Source organism: Rhinopithecus bieti, unplaced genomic scaffold, assembly GCF_001698545.2.
Source record: "Rhinopithecus bieti isolate Rb0 unplaced genomic scaffold, ASM169854v2 scaffold_7684, whole genome shotgun sequence".
Classification (NCBI taxonomy): domain Eukaryota; kingdom Metazoa; phylum Chordata; class Mammalia; order Primates; family Cercopithecidae; genus Rhinopithecus; species Rhinopithecus bieti.
Window position 1 is genome coordinate 1,194,948 of NW_016806071.1, and position 5,982 is coordinate 1,200,929.

The 5,982-nt window shown below is 44.7% G+C and overlaps 1 pseudogene; it reads left to right on the forward strand.

Moving 5' to 3' along the window:
* The first annotated feature begins 4,216 nt into the window (after positions 1-4,216).
* LOC108531189 (60S ribosomal protein L6 pseudogene) lies at positions 4,217-5,102 on the forward strand (annotated as a pseudogene).
* Positions 5,103-5,982: the final 880 nt, after the last annotated feature.

Below are 5,982 nucleotides of genomic sequence, written 5' to 3' on the forward strand. Positions count from 1 at the left end.
CCCTCCCTCCCTTCCTTCCTTCCCTCCTTCCCTCCTTCCTTCCTCGCTTCCTTTCTTTTAAACATAAAACCTAATCATGTTTTCTGAGCCAGCAAGACCAGATTTCCAATCAGCATATGGAAATGGCATATTTCACATAAAAACGCACCCGTTAAACATTTTCTTTTAATGACAAAGTGAGGATTTCATGACTTTCCTCTATTTTTATTTCACGGTGTTTTAAATGGGCCATCTATATAGATTTCTTATTCCTTGCTGAGTTACATATCTCCTGAAGTGCGATACATCTAATGTCATAATTAAATGTCGTCAAGCTAATGTGTATGAGTGTTTTGAGCGTTATCACTAATTGCTGTGTTAGCATGAATTAGACAGTAAAGTAATTAGAGGCCCAAATGCAGCTGTGTCCTATGTGGTGCAGTGGGTTGGGCTGTGTGTTTGTGTCCATGTGAGTGAGGGTGCACTTGTGTGAACCAGCTCTATACTCTTCCCCTTATACCTGGATTGTCTCAAGGTGCTTGCTAATCTCTCTTGTTTGTGTGCAAGTCTCTAAAATGATGTCCGGAATGGAAGGCATTGTCTGCAAGAGAGATCCCAGGTTTCTTTAAATAAGCAATTTTCTGTAATCAGTCAGCAGGGAAAGCTTCAGTCTCCAAACCAGCATTAATGGAAGACAGGTTTTAGAGTTTAAAGAAAGCATGTTTATCTTCAAGACAGATTAGTTGGGGTGGGGGTGTGTAAGTGTGTGGGGCGAGAGGGGCTGGGAATTTTGTAAAGAAAATGGGAAGACATTTGTTTTTAGCCCGAGATCTTTTCTAATCTTCCCACATTTGTCAAACCCGTAAGGACTCGTTCTGCTGATTGTGTGATGACTGCACTGGACTCTTCCTCCACCTCCTTCCCCGGTTCTCCGCCCCAGCTCCTCCTCGCTTTAGTACTAAACAGGAGTCAGAAGAGAGGCCAGCAAAACTCATGTTGTGGCTTCTGGCTGTCACAGCCCTCCCCAGGAAGCTAAAGGCACATGACCAAGTCTTCATCACGGTGGCCTTGGGTCCAAGGGAGCCCCCATGACCCTCCCCTGGCCTCTCCCCACCCCAGGATTCTCTGGGCATTCCCCTAGTCATCCACACCTCTTCTTTTTAGGGTGTAACTGTATCCACGATGCAGCTGATATTAATTTCTACGGGTTTCTGCATTACGGAGCTGAGGAAAACAGCGTAACTGCCTCAGAAAAAAGTCTGTCCTCGGATAACTTATCTGACAGAGAGGCGATTACCACCTGCTTGATTTCTCAGGCAATTTTAATTCACTGCTGGTTGGTGATAGGGTTTTGAAAGAGAGAGAGAGAGAGGGAGAGTGAGAATCCTTCACTCTATTGAGTTAGACTATAAGCTGTTCCCACAGCTCCAAGATACACTGTGTGCCCGGCCTGTGTCTGTTTTATTCATCCAGATTTAAAAAATAGATGTGATGGATTTATGTGTGTGCCCTGCTAATGTCTGAGCAGCTTTCACGGTAGTTTTAGCTCTTGTCCTTGAAGGACTGGCATGGCCCCTGGAGTTGCTCCTCTCCTGTGGTAGAAACAGGAAAATGAGAAAGACTCTGCTTCTGTCTGGCGATTTTGACAAGCCTGGTCAAATTCCCATTCCCGGAGGTGCGTAGTGCCCATTAGGAAGCTGATTGCTTACGGGAGAGTCTCTTGGATTCCAACAGAGACAAGATCAAGGCCTAATGTACCACATGCACGTGGGTCTCCCTTTCCTTGACCAACAGATTTTGACAGAATGGCTTGTCAACAAATAGACCTGGGGTAAGAAGATAAAGAGTTGTCATTTAGAAATAAACACCATCATTTTTCTTCACAATTCGTAACTGCTTTTTCAACTTTTTTCCTTCCATCCTCCCTCCTCCTCCTGAATCACTACATTTTGCACACCAGCAAAATGCTTGCACAGCCTCATCTGGAAGCCTCATGCACTGGTTCCCGCTCTCGGCGGGAGCCTCTGGCTTTTTACCTTCCAAAACATCTCCCTCGTGCTTTTAAAAAAATCTGGTTGGGTGTGGTGGCTCACGCCTGTAATCTCAGCACTTTGGGAGGCTGAGACGGGAGGATCACTTGAAGTCAGAAGTTCAAGACCAGTCTGGCCAATATGGTGAAACCCTGTCTCTACTAAAAATACAAAAATTAGCTGGGTGTGGTGGCAGGTGCCTGAGTCCCAGCCACTTGGGAGGCTGAGGCAGGAGAATCACTTGAATCTGGGAGGCGGAGGTGCAATAAACCCAGATTGGGCCACTGCACTCCAGCCTGGGTGACAGAGCAAGACTCCATCTCAAAAAAAAAAAAATTCCTAAGCATGTCAGAGGCAAATCAAATGATGCGTATCTCTAGAATGGGTGAGAGTTACCTTTAATTCCTCCCTGTTTTTGCTTGACTGATTATGTTCACCATTCCTTGTATGTTTGGTAATTTTCCATTTAAATCAGTTATATTTAACACAATTTTATGAAGTCTTCACTTGGCTCTTCATCTTTCAGGTCTCAGTGTTGTTCCTATATGCTCTTATATTATTCTGTACTCCTCCAATTTGAGTACTTACTACTTTGTGCTGTTATTGACTGTTTTCTTATCTATATCCTTCATACTATTACAAGTTTCACAAGGGCAGGGATGTGCCTATCTTGTTCATCATTGCATGCCATTCTCTAGCATCAGCCTTGGTGCAAAAAAGATGTGCAATAAATATTTGTTGAATGAATGCATGAAGGAATGTATAGTTTGCTATGCATGTGATACTAGGCCAAGTTACTGCAAGACTGACTCTGGGCCAGGCGTAGTGGCTCACACCTGTAATCTCAGCACTTTGGGAGGCCGAGGCAGGTGGATCACGAGGTCAGGAGTTTGAGACCAACCTGGCCACCATGGTGAAACCCCATCTCTACTAAAGACACAACAAAAAAAGAAAAAAATTTAGCAGGGCATGGTGGTGCATACCTGTAATCCCAGCTACTTGGGAGGCTGAGGCAGCAGAATCACTTGAATGTGGGAGACGGAGGTTGCAGTGAGCTGAGATCGCGTCATTGCACTCTAGCCTGGGCGACAGGACGAGACTCTGTCTCAAAAAAAAAAAAAAAAAAAAAAAAAAAACTGACTCTGATCTTTAAAAAGTTATTATGTGGTAGGGTCAATGAGACCCACAGTCACAAATCCTGAAAGTAAATCGCAGAGTGTACTGATTAATATCAGGTGTGTTATATTCATATTGGATTGAGGGATGCCTAGATGGCTGGTAAAGTGACATTCCTGGATGTGTCTGTGAGGGTGTTGCCAGAGGAGACTGATACTTAAGTCGGGGGACTGGGAGAGGAAGACCCACCCTCAATGTTGCAGACAGGGCACCATCTGATGGGCTGCCAGCACAGCTAGAACAAAGTAGGCAGAAGAAGGGGGATTAGCTTGCTTGTTGATTCTTCTAGCTCTTTCTCTCTTCCAGTGCCGGACACTTGCTTCTGCTCCTACTACCTGTGGACATCAGATTCCAGGCTTCTTGGTACTGGACTCAGACTCTGAGAGCCTCCTGAGGGCTCTCAGGCTTTCAGGCTCAGACTGAGAGCTACACTGGTGACTTTTCTAGTTTTGAGACTTTTGGACTTGGACTGAGCCACATTACCAGCTTCTCTCTTCCCCCAGCTTGCAGATGTCCTATTGTGGTGACTTTGCCTTGTAATCATGCGAGCCAATTCTCCCTAATATAAGCTCCCTTATATATACCTCCTATTGGTTCTGTCTCTCTGGAGAACCCTGACTAATACACAGAGTGAGAGAATTGCCATATGAGATAATACAACAAATTACTCTGGTGGTGGTGGTGAAGAGGAAGGAGGGGATTTGGACAAATTCTTTGGAAGAGGCCTGAGTTTAGATTTGGCCTTGAGAGGATGGGCGGGGTCTTGATAGATCAAGATGGAGCAGAGTGGAGGCTTGGGAGAGAAAGAAAATGTGGTGGGCATTTATTACTTTGGGACATCCAGATCTATTCACCCCGCTTTTAGTAAGAGCTCTCGATTTCTTTTGGAAGCCCACCCCAATGCTCACCTTGGGTCCAAAGGACCTGAAATGAAGACTTGGAGGTGGCCAGGGACCAGGGCTTGCCTATGGGACTCAGGACTAAATATTAAAGAAGAGTTGGACAGGCATTTCACAAAAGAAGGCGTAACAATGGGAAATAAGTACATAAAAATACGCTGGATTGATTACAGACTGGAAGCCAGGGCCTTAGCTCTCTCTCACATCTTGCAAGAAAAAGATGAGAAGCCCGATACTAAGGAGATGAAACCTGAAGGCAAGAAGGTTGATGCAGGTGGCAAGGTGAAAAAGGGTAACCTGACTCTAAGGCTGAAAAACCCAACCAGAGGAAGCCCCACCGCAGACGAAATCCTGTCCTCATCAGAGGAATTGGCAGATATTCCCAATCTGCTGTGTATTCCAGAAAGACCATGTACAAGAGGAGGTACTCAACTGCTAAATCCAGGGTTGAAAAGCAAGAGGATTGTTCTTGTCACTGTTAATAAACCAGTTGCTGGTGACAAGAATGATGGTACCTGGGTGGTTAAGATTTGCAAAATGCCTAGGTACTGTCCTCTTGATGATAAGCCTGGGGAGCTGTTGAACCAGGGCACAAGCCCCTCCAGCCAGCACGTGAGAAAACGGGGCCAGCATCTCTCCCCGGACCACTCTGCTCATCCTCACTGGGCACCGCAGAGGCAAGACAGTGGTTTTCCGGAAGCGACTGGGCACTGGCTTGTTACTTGTAACTGAACCTCTCATTCTCAGTTGAGTTCCTCTGGGAAGAGCACACCAGAAATTTGTTGTTGCCACCTCCTCAAGAATTGATATCAGCAATGTGAAAATCCCAAAACAGCTCACTGATGCTTACTTCAAAAAGAAGCAGCTGTGGAAGCCCAGACACCAGGAAGGTGCGATCTTCAACACAGAAAACGAGAAATGTGAGATTACAGAGCAGAGCAAGCCCTGGTACCTGGCCACTTCCAAGAAAGCTGTGGACTCAAAAATTTTGGCCAGTCATGGTGGCTCACGCCTGTAATTCCAGCACTTTAGGAGGCCAAGGGTAGGAGTTCAAGACCAGTCTGGCCAACATACAGAAACATTGTCTCTACTTAAAAAAAAAAAAAATTCAGCCAGGCGTGGTGGCAGGTGTCTGTAGTCCCAGTTCCTTGGGAGGCTGAGGCGCAAGAATCTCTTGAACCTGGGAGGTGGAGGGTGCAGTGAGCCAAGATCATGCCACTGCACTCCCGCTGGGGTGACAGAAGGAAACGTCTGACCTCAAATAATCCACCTGCCTCGGCCTCCCAAAGTGTTGCAGTGAGCTGAGATTGCACCATTGTACTCCAGCCCATGTGATAGAGAGAGATCTTGTCTCAAAAAAAAAAAAAAAAAAAAAGAGCGAGGTGCTATCACACCCCCATTAGAACAGCAAAAATTTCAAAGGCAACAATACCAAATGCTGGAGAGTATGTGGAACAGCTGGAAGTCTCATAGTCATACTTTGCTGATTGTGGTACAAAATGGTACAACCAGTTTGGAAAATTTTTGGCAGTTTCATTCATATATATATGTAAAATAATCTAGGATTTCCCCTCTTATTTACTCAAAAGAAATATATAATATATATATGTATATCTCTCTACAAGAATGTTCATTGCAGCTTTATTCCCATGGCAAAACATTGGAAGCAACCCAAATGAAATGATGGTTTTGATAAACAAAATGTGTGGTGTCCATACAATGCAATAATACTCAATAATAAAAAGAAATTCAACAACTTGGATGAATCATAAAAACATTCTGAGTGAAAGAAGCCACACACAAAAGATTACACACTTGAGTCCATTTATATAAAGTTCAAGAACAGACAAAACTAATGTAAGGAGATAGAAATAAGAATAATGGTTGCCTGTGTGCTC